This window comes from Chlorocebus sabaeus, chromosome 27, assembly GCF_047675955.1.
Source record: "Chlorocebus sabaeus isolate Y175 chromosome 27, mChlSab1.0.hap1, whole genome shotgun sequence".
Lineage (NCBI taxonomy): Eukaryota > Metazoa > Chordata > Mammalia > Primates > Cercopithecidae > Chlorocebus > Chlorocebus sabaeus.
The window spans coordinates 45464797-45479394 of NC_132930.1; positions in this window are offsets into that span (position 1 = coordinate 45464797).

The window sequence follows — 14598 nt, forward strand, 5'->3', positions numbered from 1 at the left end:
GTGTAAAAAATAAGTAAATAAAAGATTATTTCAGGCCAGGCATGGTGGCTCATGCCTGTAATTCCAGCACTTTGGGAGGCTGAGGCGGGCAGATCATGAGGTCAGGAGTTCAAGACCAGCCTGGCGGCCGGGCGCGGTGGCTCAAGCCTGTAATCCCAGCACTTTGGGAGGCCGAGACGGGTGGATCACGAGGTCAGGAGATCGAAACTATCCTGGCTAACACGGTGAAACCCCGTCTCTACTAAAAAATGCAAAAAACTAGCCGGGCGAGGTGGCGGGCGCCTGTAGTCCCAGCTACTCGGGAGGCTGAGGCAGGAGAATGGCGTGAACCCGGAAGGCGGAGCTTGCAGTGAGCTGGAGTGGACTGCACTCCAGCCTGGGTGACAGAGCGAGACTCTGTCTCAAAAAAAAAAAAAAAGACCAGCCTGGCCAACATAGTGAAACCCTGCCTCTACTAAAAATACAAAAATTAGATGGGCGTGGTGGCATACACCTGTAATCCCAGCTACTTGGGAGGCTGAGGCAGGAGAACTACTTGAACCTGGGAGGTGGAGCTTGCAGTGAGGCAAGACTGCACCACTGCACTCCAGCCTGGGTAACAGAGTGAGACTCCATCTCAAAGAAGAAAAAAAGATTATTTCAATCTGTTAGTTCAGTCCATGGAATTAACTCCTGTTCTGCTCAATACTGGGTCAGCAAACTTTATGAATACATCAGCTGTCCATGAGAACCCTGGAAGTTTTTATCTCTATTCCAATGGCACAATCTTTAAAGTTATCAGAGTACTTCTCGGAATTCTATAGCTGATTATAAACCACACTATGTAAGGATTAAAGTAAAACAATTGGATGTCAGAAGTGTTAGAACAGCCATAGTTAAAGACACGATTGACAAGGAAATTTGGTTATTTCTATGGCATACAACAATTTAACATAATCATAATTGCTACTGATAACATATATTAAGATATACCAGAGGCTGGGCGCGGGGGCTCACGCCTGTAATCCCAGCACTTTGGGAGGCCGAGACGGGCGGATCACGAGGTCAGGAGATTGAGACCATCCTGGCTAACACGATGAAACCCCGTCTCTACTAAAAATACAAAAAATTAACCGGGCATGGTGACGGGCACCTGTAGTCCCAGCTACTCGGGAGGCTGAGGCAGAAGAATGGCATGAACCCAGGAGGCTGAGCTTGCAGTGAGCCGAGATCGCACCACTGCACTCCAGCCTGGGAGACAGAGTGAGACTCCGTCTCAAAAAAAAAAAAAAAAAAAAAGATATACCAGAATCACAGGAATCTGGTACAACTTTGGAACACATACTAATAATACATTTATATATATATATAATCCAAAGAAAGTTAAATACCATTTCATATTCAACAATGCTTCCTGTATGATTTTAACATACCAAATAAGCTGAATATGTCTCGTTTGAACTTCAGGGACCTAATATCAAAATAATGAATGAGGTCAAAAAGACTGCATTAATCATTTAATTCTGGAAAGCTTGTCAAACAGGAAAGGTTTAAAACTCTTGATATCACAAAACAGGGTCACAGGTCATTGTATCATTCATTTATTTAGACAAAGTGCTGACTCAAGTATTTATTTTATTTTATTTTATTTTATTTTATTTTATTTTATTTTATTTTATTTTATTTTTTGAGATGGAGTCTTGCTCTGTTGCCCAGGCTGGAGTGCAGGGGCCGGATCTCAGCTCACTGCAAGCTCCGCCTCCCTGGTTCACGCCATTCTCCTGCCTCAGCCTCCTGAGTAGCTGGGACTACAGACGCCCGCCACCGCGCCCGGCTAGTTTTTTTTTTGTATTTTTCAGTAGAGACGGGGTTTCACCGTGTTAGTCAGGATGGTCTCCATCTCCTGACCTCGTGATCCACCCGTCTCGGCCTCCCAAAGTGCTGGGATTACAGGCTTGAGCCCCCGCGCCCGGCCCTCAAATTTTTTTTTTTTTTTTTTTTTTTTTTTTTGAGACAGAGTCTCGCTCTGTCGCCCAGGCTGGAGTGCAGTGGCCGGATCTCGGCTCACTGCAAACTCCGCCTCCTGAGTTTACGCCATTCTCCTGCCTCAGCCTCCCGAGTAGCTGGGGCTACAGGCGCCCACCACCTCGCCCGGCTAGTTTTTTTGTACTTTTTAGTAGAGATGGGGTTTCACCATGTTAGCCAGGATGGTCTCGATCTCCTGACCTCGTGATCCGCCCGTCTCGGCCTCCCAAAGTGCTGGGATTACAGGCTTGAGCCACCGCGCCCGGCCAAAAAAAATTTTTTTTTTTAAAGGCAAAAACTTTTACTCTTTGAGAGGCGGCTTACTTTCCCAAACAATACGACCTAATGAAGACAGCATGAGGTCCATTAAATTTGTCTCTCTCTTTCTCTCCTGGACCCTACTCCTTTTTTTTTCTTTTTTCTTTTTTTTTGGTGTTGCTGCTGTTTTCTCAAAGGACAGTTACACACAAATCTGGTTCAGAAGACAGAAAAACAAATTTTACCTCTACATGAATGTGTCATTTATCCTGCCAAATTTAATCAAATAAACAAATATTTTATTTATCTTGACCATTAAGATATACTTTCTATAAGCCTTTTTATAATCTTTTATAATTTTTTTTTTACTTTTACAATTTATTTATGAAAAAAAAGAATCCCCAGTATTTATACAATTATTATTATTATTGAAGAGTGGGCTAACGCTCCCAGAAACCTTGTTAATCTGACACGGAGGCCCAGATACTGGTCTTATATCAGTGTGCTTTTGATGTTCATGTTTAATTTGTAGAGAAACTGAACTAAATTTTGTCTCTCAAAATTTGTCTTTACAATCTCACGCACCCACCTCTTCCATGATAGTCCCTTGGCCTTGAGAGGTTGAACGGTTTTAATTTCTGGCCCTGTGTCTCAAAAATGCAGCTTATTTTGATTATCATTTTCTCCTGGGTCTGAAGACGAGACTTGAACTGCTGTCAGTGTTTAAGATTTAGCAGGTCTTGGTGTCCTTTTGGATCCAGCCATCAAATCCTTATAACTTAACAGCACAAGGACTTCAGAAGCAATACAAGGCCGGGCGCGGTGGCTCACGCCTGTAATCCCAGCATTTTGGGAAGCTCACGCTGTAATCCCAGCATTTGGGTGGATCACCTGAGGTCAGCAGTTCGAGACCAGCCTGACCAGCATAGTGAAACCCCATCTCTACTAAAAATACAAAATTAACCAGGCATGGTGGCACACGCCTGTAATCCCAGTTACTTGGGAGGCTGAGGCAGCAGAATTGCTTGAACCTGGAAGGTGGAAGTTGCAGTGAGCTGAGATTGTGCCATTGCACTCCAGCCTGGGCAACAAGAGCAAAACTCTGTCTCAAAATAAATAAGTAAGCAATACAGAAAGTTACATGGATATAATAATTTTTTAAAATCTCAGTTTTAGTAAGCGAATAAAAAACTTAATAATGATGACATAGGAATTATTTCAACAAAACATAAAATATGGCCAGGAGCAGTGGCTCATGCCTATAATCCCAGTGCTTTGGGAAGCCGAGGCTGGCAGACCACTTGAGCCCAGGAGTTTGAGGCCAGCCTGGCCAACATGTCAAAACCCCGTATCTACAAAGAGTACAAAAATTAGCTGGGTATTGTGGCATGTGCCTGTCATGCCATCTACATGGGAGGCTGAGGTGGGAGGATCATTTGAACCAAGGAGGTGGAGGTTGCAGTGAGTCATGACTGCAGCACTGTACTCCAGCCTAGGTAACAGAGAAACAAACCCCAGAACATAAAATATGTTTGTTATGCTAGTTACCAGAAACCAAAACAAAAACAAAAACCCCACCTTCTGCAGTGTGATTTTTTCCCCTACGGGAAATCTAGTTAGATGCCCTTGCAAGTCAAAACTAATGAAAATGGTACTTGAATTAATTAGACAAAGGAAGAGGGTGTCCTGGGTTGTAAGTGAAGATGTGGGGTTTCATAGAACAATTTAGACATATTAGGAACAGCAAAGAGTACAGAATGTTATATTAGAAGAAAATACCCTTTAGGGCCGGGCGCTGTGGCTCACACCTGTAATCCCAGCACTTTGGGAGGCTGAGGCGGGCGGATTGGATCACAAGGTCAGGATATCGAGACCATCCTGGCCAACATGGTGAAACCCTGTCTCTATTAAAAATACAAAAATTAGCTGGGCATTGATAGCCCATGCCTATAATCCCAGCTACTTGGGAGGCTGAGGCGGGAGAATTGCTTGAACCAGGGAGTCGGAGGTTGCAGTGAGCCAAGATCGCCCCACTGTACTCCAGCCTGGCAACAGAGTGAGACTTTGTCTCAAAAAAAAGAAAAAAAAAGAAAGAAAATTACCTTTAGACGTTTAAGATAAAAATCTTTAGCATTAGATCACAACAATAGTTAGAATCTGAGGAAAAAAGTGAGAGGAGTTGAGAAAAAAGTTGAAGGGGAGAGATTATCTCAGACCTTCTCAAATGGGAGAGAAAGCTGAAAATAGCGTGTCGATGAAGAGTTAAACTCTGTAAAATATTTAAAGAGGTGTATTGTGAGCCAGATGTGAGGATCATGACCCTTGACACAACCCCAGGAGGCACTGAGAACACCTGCCTGAAGTGGCTGGCTTACAGTCTGATTTTATGAATTTTAGGGTGTCAGTCGAAGAAAATGACGAGACAAGTCTCAATCATTTTAGGAGATTTATTTGCTGACCTTAAGGATGTGCCTGGGAGATACGTCTATGCCTTTCTCTGAAGATGATTTTGAGGGCTCCAAATTTAAAGGAGAAAGGGTGGGATATTGAGAAGCACACAGTTTTCACATTAAAAAAAGGGTCAAAGGGAAAACACGGGGCATGTGCATTTTACACAAGAGAACACCAACAAAAGCAGTAGGGGAGCAGTCAGATATGCATTTGGTCTGGCAGTGGCAGGGGAATGGGCGGGACGACTACACCTGTAAAGATAAGCTATCAATTTGCATTGCCATGATGAAGTTTTAACAGCTCACTAGGAATTTACTTCTGGGCCAAATATAGGGGAGGCAGGTAGCTTTTCATCTTGTAGCCATCTTATTCAGAAACCAAATGATGGAGGCAGGTTTGCATGACCCAGTTCCCAGCTTGACTCTTCCCTTTGGCTAAATGAGCTTGGGGATCCCAAAATTTAATTTCCTTTCACAGGGGGAACTGAAGTTACAGGCAGATGTCAGTCAATACATAGAAGGTATACATTGGTTCAGTCTAGAAAGGTAGGAGCTCTGCAAGTGAGGGCTTCCAGATCCTAGGTGGATTCAGAGATTTTCTGATTGGCAATTGGTTTAAACAGTTGGGATTATGAGTTAAAGACCTAGAATCAATAGAAAGGAATGTCTGGGTTAAGCTAAGGGATTGTGGAGACCAAGGTATTTTTATGGTGCAGATGAAGCCTCCAGGTAGCAGGCTTCAGAGCTCTGATCAGACATAAAACGGTGCCAGACTCTTAGCTAATTCTCTCCTGGATCAGGGAAAAGATCTGGGAAGCGAGGGGATTCTCTGCAGGTTGCAGATTTCTCCACCAGAGACAGCTTTGTAGGGTCATTTCAAAATATGTCAAAGGAATGTATTTTGTGGCAAAATACTTCAGTTTCTTCCAGGGCCTGCTATTTCTCATGTGATGCTAGGCTGGCGTCAGGTTGGAATTTGGTGTCTTATTGCTACAAAGAGTCCGTTCTGTCCTTCTTAAGTCTCTGTTTTACTGTTAATGCTGGTTAGCAGTGCTTGAATTCCAAAGGGAGGAGAGTATAATGAGGCGTGTCCAACACGCTTTTCATCATGGCCTGTGCTAGTTTTTCAGGTTTCGCTGGAATGCCCTTCACTGACTAGGGGTCGGGGGTCCATCAGCTGGAGGCTTAGAATTTTACTTTTGGTTTATGAGCAACATGCAATAAAAGTTGAACTTTTGGGTTAAAAATTAAAATCTCTTGCAATTTTATTAATAAGTAAATACTTTAAGAAAAATTTGTTCTAACCGATTCTTTAGTGTATTAGTGCATTCTTTTACTTTTTGAGACAGGGTTTTGCTCTTGGCATCCAGGTTGGAGTGCGGTGGTGCGATCTCAGCTCACTGTAACCTCCGCCTCCCAGGTTCAAGCAGTTCTCCTGCCTCAGCCTCCTGAGTAGCTGGGATTACAGGCGCCTGCCACCACACTCGGCTAATTTTTGTATTTTTAGTAGAGATGGGGTTTCACCACATTGGCCAGGCTGCATTAGTGCATTTTTAATATCAAGGCCCAATCTGTAGAAAGATTATTATACATAATCTCCTTTTAATTATAGGCAATTTAATCACATAAAGTTTATGTATATATGTACACATACACACACACACACATATATATATAAATTCTCTTTTTATAAACCTTATTAGGACTTGCACAAACCATTTATGATATGCTTGAACTTCCTGCTTTGTCCTAAACATTCTTTTTCTTAAAAAAAAAAATCATTTTATTTCAGGACAAAAATGTATCATACAAGATTTTTTTCTCATATAAAATTATTTTTCTTTTAATCTTTCTTGCCAAAAATGCCTCCTTGTATGTATAACCTTCTTTACATCTCTCTTATTTACTGGTTCTTTTTACTTCATTTCATAAATAACCTTTGAATTAGACAAAAATTATTTTCCTTTTAATAACACATTTTTTTGAAAAATGTTTTTTGTAATATATTTTTTAAACTAATGAATATGTAATATGACTTTAGATTCTTAATTATATGTAAATTTATTTATAAGTTTTTTTTGAGACCCAGGTCTCACCCTGTTGCCCAGGCTGGAGTGGAGTGGCACGTTCTTGGCTCACTGCAACCTCTTCCTCCCTGGTTCAAGTGATTTTCCTGCCTCAGTCTCCCAAGTAGCTGGATTACAGGTATGCACCACCATGTCTAATTTTTTGCATTTTTAGTAGACATGGGGTTTCACCATGTTGGTCAGGCTGGTCTTGAACTCCTACCCTCAGGTGATCCACCCACCTTGGCCTCCCAAAGTGCTGGGATTATAGGCGTGAGCCACTGCACCCAGCCTACTTATAGGTTTTTATTCTATTACATTTACCTAATTAGTTATTATTTTTATTTATATTTTATATTTTAATTTCATTATTTTTTATTTTTAAATTTTTTTTCGAGATGGAGTTTCACTCTGTCGCCCAGGCTGGAGTGCAGTGGCATGATCTCAGCTCACTGCAAGCTCCGCCTCATGGGTTCATGCCATTCTCCTGCCTCAGTCTCCCGAGTAGCTGGGACTGCAGGCACCCGCCACCATGCCCGGCTAATTTTTTTGTAGTTTTTCAGTAGAGACGGGGTTTCACCATGTTAACCAGGATGGTCTCAATCTCCTGACCTTGTGATATGCCTGCCTCAGCCTCCCAAAGTACTGGGATTAAGGCGTGAGCCACCATATTTTTATTTTTAATAGTTTACTTAGATTACTTATGAAAACTGGGATAGTCATTATTTAAAGTTATTTTCCTGTTTGACCATTTTTATAGCCTGTGAATATCAGGTGTTTACTTAAGTGAGAACCTCAAGGTTAAATAAATGGGATTTTTGCCAATAACTCAGGATTTAGCTGTTTTCATTTAATAAACAATATTAAATACTCTACTTATCAACAAGTATTCAAGGGTCATTTGACTTCAGGCTGGATTTATAGTTTTATAACCTTCATGCTAAACCTTGACACCTTATAATATCTAGCAGAGATAAATATAAAACTGATCAATAAATTTAAACATTAAGGTATGCTGATAATTATGAAGACATCTCTAATTTTATTTTACTAATAATTTTTTTTTTTTTTTTTTTGAGACGAAGTCTCGCTCTGTCGCCCAGGCTGAAGTGCAGTGGCCAGATCTCAGCTCACTGCAAGCTCTGCCTCCCGGGTTTACGCCATTCTCCTGCCTCAGCCTCCCAAGTAGCTGGGACTACGGGCGCCCGCCACCTCGCCCGGCTAGTTTTTTGTATTTTTTAGTAGAGACGGGGTTTCACTGTGTTAGCCAGGATGGTCTTGATCTCTTGACCTCGTGATCCACCCGTCTCGGCCTCCCAAAGTGCTGGGATTACAGGCTTGAGCCACGGCGCCCGGCCTATTTTACTAATAATTTTAAAGCCAGCTTATTTATAAAAGATTTACTTAAGTCACATTAACTTGAAAAGCATTAGGGCTTATTACTTAATTTATGAGTACTTTTATTTTTAAGCCAATTTGGTAACTTGTGATCATAGCACATGTACACACATGTAAACACATTTAAGCATATGCATACATATATACAAAGATCCTGTAGCTTTTACTTCAGAACTCTAGCCATGAGATATCAATACAAACTCACGAGTATGAAAAAAAAAAAACAAAAACAAAAACCAGATGCCAACTGGTTTTTATCTCAACACCAGTAGAAAGTTAATGGTAGACTTAAAGCAGGTAGAAAATAAAATAGAGAAATAGGCAGAGAACTTAGGCACCCTATAGTTGCAGGTCCAACTTTGAGCTCTGAATTTTTCTTGATGAAATTTGCCTATCAGTTTAAAATCTGCACAAGAATAGACCATCATATGTAACCAGCTGGAGTACTAGAAAACCTGGCATGTTTTTGGCTTCCCCATTTTTTTAAAACTTAATTATCCTTATGCTTTCTTAGGATATGAAAGAAAGCTGCAACAAATTAAAAAAATTATCTTTTGTAGAGACAGGGTTTCACTATGTTGTCCAGGCTGGTCTTGAACTCTTGACCTCAAATTATCCAACTGCCTTGGCCTCCCAAAGTGCTGGGATAACAGGTGTGATCCACCAGGCCCAGCCCTACAACAACAAATTTGAGAGAACTTCTTAAATTGTTGTTTGATTCTGTAGGAGTAATGTCACCTGGGGTGCCCACATAGGAGGGACCCCCTTAACCACAGCATTTACCATGACCTGGGTAATAGGCATATTCTATGGGTGAATATCCTGGTCATCATAAAGCCAGTTGTAAATGGCTTGCAGCTTGCATACGAAGCATATCAGTTGCTTCATCTGGGGTGCTCCAGTTGGCATTTATAGCAAGAGTTGGGCAGTCCCCTTCTCAGGGTAAACAGACTCTATGGAGGTTTTCATCCAGTTTGCCAGGCTGGCCGTTCCCTCAGGCATAACCTCCTGTGCAGCTGGATCACATATACTGATCAGGGAGTGTTCAGGAGTGAGCTGTGGGTCCTGCATCAACCCAAATGTGCCCTTTCATTCTGTAGCATTTAAAATTAAAGATACTGTCCATGAAGTAGTTCCTCTCACAACCATTTTAGTAAAAGTTGTGCAGGAAGCTGATGACACCAATCTGTAAAATGGAACAGTTCCTTGACACCACACCCTCTGGGTTTCAGAGTTAGTTGGTTTTTCCTTCTCCACACGGACTGTCTTCTTGGTGCCCACAGGTCTCAGAGGTACTTTCTGCTGCCCTGGCTTAATTTTTCCTTTTGTGGATAGCTTTGAGGCTGGTGATCTGAGTCCAGACAGACCACATCTGAGTTTGGTCCAGCCTCAAGGCTCCCCACCCTAGGCCCAACATTTCATTTGACTTCCAGTTTGGCTGTTACAGATAACAGTAACCAAGGGGCTGAGTATGTTGCTTTACGCATCCAGTGAACCAACTCAACAGTGTGACCCATCTCCAAATTCCACTGGGGACTTTGGCCTTCAGTGACTGAGGCAGCCCAGCTGCAGCTCCATAACCATGGGACTCTTAGTAAGCACCTGCTGTATGCTTAGCTGCAGCTCCATAACATGGGACACTTAGTAAGTACCTCCTGTATGCTTAGCTGCAGCTCCATACCATAGGGCACTTAGTAAGCACCTGCTGTATGCTTAGCTGCAGCTCCATAGCATGGGACACTTAGTAAGCACTTGCTGTATGCTTAGCCTGGGCTGCTTCCAACTTGTTTTATCTCCTCCTGCCACCCCCGACAATCTAAACAGATGGCTCCTGTTGTCTTGAAGAAGAGGAAACTGAGATGCAGAGAGATGAAGTGACTTGTCCAAGGTCATGCAGTGACCCAGTGTCTGAGCCAGGGTTGGGACCACTTTGCCAGATGCTGGGCTAGAGAAGATGGTGCTCTGCCTCCCATAGGCACCCCTGAGTCACCAGCCACAGTGCAGAGTGTAATTAGGCCTGACTCATGCAGTCATTATACGGGTTTTAATTATCCACTACCTCGTCCTGGTGTCCTCTTTGGGCCAGTTATGGAGGCCATGGGACAGGTCTTCTGGCTGGGGTGTCTCCTTGTATCTGTCTGGCAAAGAATTGAAAAAATGTGGGGGACATGCCCAACAGTGACTGAAACAGAAATAATGGGTGCTGTGCAGAGTGACAAGGAGACCTTGAGTTCTCTCCAGGAAACTTAACTGCAATTCAGCAACTGGAATTCCCAGTTTGGCCACCAGCATGGAGGGTGGGCAGGCCCGCCTAATGACTGCCTGGATTCCAGCTGGCGCCAGAGGGCAGGGTCCAGGGCTTGGAGTCCAACAGTGGGGGTGGTTCAGGCTCCTTTCAGCTCTGTGGCCCCAGACCAGCCCCCTGGTCTCTCTGTGGGCAAGTTTCTCCAGTTGAGAGGGAAAATACCTGCCTCATTGTTTGGGTGCTTATCAGATGGGGTTAAGCAGGTGAAATGTCCAGTGCTCTCTAAGAGCTGTTTACAATGTTTGCCTTGCATCTTCATCTGGTCATTGCATGTAAGCTGTGGTGAGTAGATGCGGCTCACAGGAACTGGGCAGGTGGAGTCCACACCTCACAGGGTTGCTGGGAAGATGGAGGAGGTGACGCATGGGAAGACCTCCCCATAAGTGTTGGCTGCTCCCAATATCATGAGAATGATTCCTGGTGGAGGTCATAACTGTGTTACCATTACCTGCGATGTCTGGAAACATTTTTGCCAAAGGTGGCACTGCCTGTGCCCGGGTTGTGTGTCCTGTCCAGACCAGGTGTGTGATGGGCTCTTTCCAGACTCCTCAGAGGTGCATTTCACAGGTTTACGTCACAAGGCCCATTTGGACCCTACCTTGTAGGACAAGCCCTGGTTTTATCCGTCTTGTCTTCAGACCTACAACCAACATTTCCTGAATGAACAAATGAACAACTGGACTGTTTATTTAAAATTTTATTCCCATGAAGACTAAACTCAGGTTGAAGTTTTCCTGGGAAGCTTCACACATCCTCTCCCCAACCTCTTTCTTCACATTTTCAACCGATTTTCTTTTCTTTTCTTCTTTTCTCTCTCTTCTTTTCTTTCTTTTTTTCTTCATTTTTGAGCCACAGTCTTGCTCTGTCTCCCAGGCTGGAGTGCAGAGGTGCAATCATAGCTCACTGCAGCCTTGAACTCTTGGGCTCAAGTGATCTTCCCACCTTCCAGAGTAGCTGGGACCACAGGTGTGTGCCACCTAGGTCCACTGTCCAGCTTCTTCCCTGGAACCACAACGCAGGCGGTTTCTGCTCTGACAGGGCCTGCCATGTCCTGGGTGGAGGAGGTGCACCTTGCGGGGACCCACAGCCTCAGCCCCAAGCAAGCAGTCGGCCCTTGTGGCCATGGAGGGCCCCTCTGTCTCTCGATTCCTACTTAAAGACACACCGTGGGTTCCCTTACCTTCCACCGAGTGAGAATCCTAACTGTTCTCATGGTAAATGTCACACCTACTGTGCCTAGGGGTCCATAAGAGACAGGAGAAGGTTCTTCCCACACTAAAGATAAGAAGATGGCAGAAAGATGGTCACCTTCCCTGCCCGAGGCCACTCACATCCTGGAGGCAGCGGAGGAGGGGAAGAGGGGAGGGATTTGAACCCGGGGGAGAGCCTATCTCTTAGGCTGTTCTGACCACCCAGTGAGAGCTGAAGGCCTCTCCTCTGTGGCCTGCTCCACCTTATCTGCACCCCTCTCTCCAGGCCCCTGCTCCACCCTGGGTGTGGAGGCAGCCACCAACCTCCCAGTTCCTGGCTCAGCCCTGGCACATAAGAGGAGAAAGCGCTGGCGGAATAAGTGGGTGAAGTGATGCCCATGGGTCTCCTTTGTCCTGGCTGCAGCCCCTCTGTGAGGGCACCGCAGGTGGCACCATCTGAGCATTGGCGTTTCCGGGTGACCACCGTGGGGGTGGTTGTGACACTCATGCCTCTTTTATTTATTAAAAAATGTTTTTTGGGGGCCAGGTGCAGTGGCTCACGCCTGTAATCCCAGCACTTTGGGAGGCCAAGGCGGGTGGATCACCTGAGATCAGGAGTTCAAGACCAGCCTGACCAACATGGCAAAACCCCGTCTTTAATAAAAATACAAAAATTATCCGGGCGTGGTGGTGCATGTCTGTAATGCTAGCTACTCAGGAGGCTGAGGCAGAAGAACTGCTTGAACCCGGGAGGCGGAGGTTGCAGTGAGCCAAGATCGTGCCACTGCACTCCAGCCTGGGTGAAAGAGACAGAGTCTAGCTCAGTTGCACAGGCTGGAGTGCAGTGGTGTGATCTCGGCTCACTGCGGCCTCTACCTCCTGGGCTCAAGTGATCCTCCCGCCTTACTCCCCTGAGTAGCTGGGACCACAGCTGTGCACCACCATGCCTGGCTAAGTTTTATATTTTTTTCTGGAGATGGAGTTTCATCATGTTGCCCAGGCTGGTCTCAAATTGCTGGGCTCAAGTGATCCGCCCGTCTCAGCCTCCCAAAGTGCTGGGATTGCAGGCATGAGCCACTGTGCCCAGCAACTCATGCCCCTTTTAATCCTCATACCAACCCTGTGGGGAAGCTCCTGAGTTCCCATGCTGTAGATGAGGAAACTGAGGCTCAGGGAGGATGAGGCCATACTGCTCAGAAGAGAAGGTGTAGAATCTGAACCCAGGCCCGAATGTCTCCTCAGCCGGAACCCTTTTCCTTCCTAGTGCTGGAGTTTTCTTCCAAGTATCAGGAGACGCTCTCACCTTGGCTGCGGATTCTTTCCATCCTGATGTCTTCCATCTGACTGAGGCTGGGGCCTCCCTCCTCAGCCTCCTGTTGCAGGAGGCTTGCCAGGGTGGGCCACCCCTGGGTCAGAGCAGCCCAAGGGGCCTGGCTGGCTCCCTGTACTAGGGCTGCCTCCGGGAACAACTTTCCAGAGTTGCAGGTGCTTCAGGAGGAGAGGAGGCCAGGTGAGTGGCCCAGCATGAAGCCCGGGCTGCGGGGTTGTCTCTGAGGATAAAGGGACCCCATGCAGGTGGTCAGGCAGGCAGGGCTCCAGGCTGTTTGGTGATCTTCAGTTGAGACTCTAGGACCATCCCCCCCAAACCCCTTCCTCCTCTGGAGGTTCTTCACACAGGGTGGGGCCAGTGCAGAGCTGGTCCTTCCCAGCTAAGAGCTTCTTAGCAGCAGGAGTTCAGGCTGTACTAACCAAGACCCCAAAGGCCTCCAGGGCTGCCAGACTGAAAGTTTGGGACACAGCCCCTGCCAGGAGCCTTTGCTGACATCCCACAACCTCTGGGGCGAATCCCAACTCACTTCACCTGACATTCCAGGTTTTTTAGGAGTTGCCCTGGCCATAGTCCATAACCTTGAACTCTGCTTCCCACCGACCCCTTCCTCCTCCTTACAATCTGATTGTCTCTTACTCGTCCCTTCTTGTCGAACTCTGCTGTCCTTCAAAATTCTCTTGCTCAGGCTGGGTCAGGTGCCACCCGAGGGTCCCCCAGAGTCCGGAGCCTCCCCCTGTTCCAGCCTCAGTCATACCTGGGGGAGTCATGCCCGGTTTCTGACCTGCCCTCGGCCCCCGGCCCATGAACTCCCAGAAGACAGGGACAGATCTGACTTGCCCTGGAGTCACAGGTCCTGGCTCCAAGGCACTGAGGGACTCTTCCATGTTTCATTGAGGAATGAGTGGGAATGTGTTGCTGCTGAGGGCGTGTGTGATTTCTATGTGTGTGGATAATATTGCCAGCTATAATACTTTCCTACCTCTGCTATTCTAAGGAATTCCATGCTCGTGATCTCTCTCTCTCTCCCTCCATCCCTCCCTCCTTTTCTCTCTCTCGCTCTTCCTCCCTCCACCGTTCCTCCCTTCTCCTGGGAAGATAATTTCTACTGGGATTTTACAAAACTAAGATGCTCCAAGGCAGGAAAACAAAAATTAAATCCAGTAATGATGGTGAGGCCTCCAAATGGAGCGCTTGACCTAGGCTCTTCTTCCTGAGTGATTTTCTGCTTTTCGAAATGCTCTCACAGAAAATGTAAAAGTGACAGGAAAGTGTAAAGACACAGAGAAACAACCAACCACTCCTAGCTCCATCAGCCGTTGTCAACTGTGACTGGCAGCCTGGCATCAGCTTCCGGTGCTTCCGCGCCTTGTTCAGAGAGTCAAGGTCCCAGAGTTCTCAGTGGTTTCCACTAAACGGTCCACAGTGGGATTTGTCCTTGGGACATCTGCTTTTCTTTCTTTCTTTCTTTCTTTCTTTCTTTCTTTCTTTCTTTCTTTCTTTCTTTCTTTCTTTCTTTCTTTCTTTCTTCCTTCCTTCCTTCCTTCCTTCCTTCCTTCCTTCCTTCCTTCCTTCCTTCCTTCCTTCTTCTTTCTTTCTT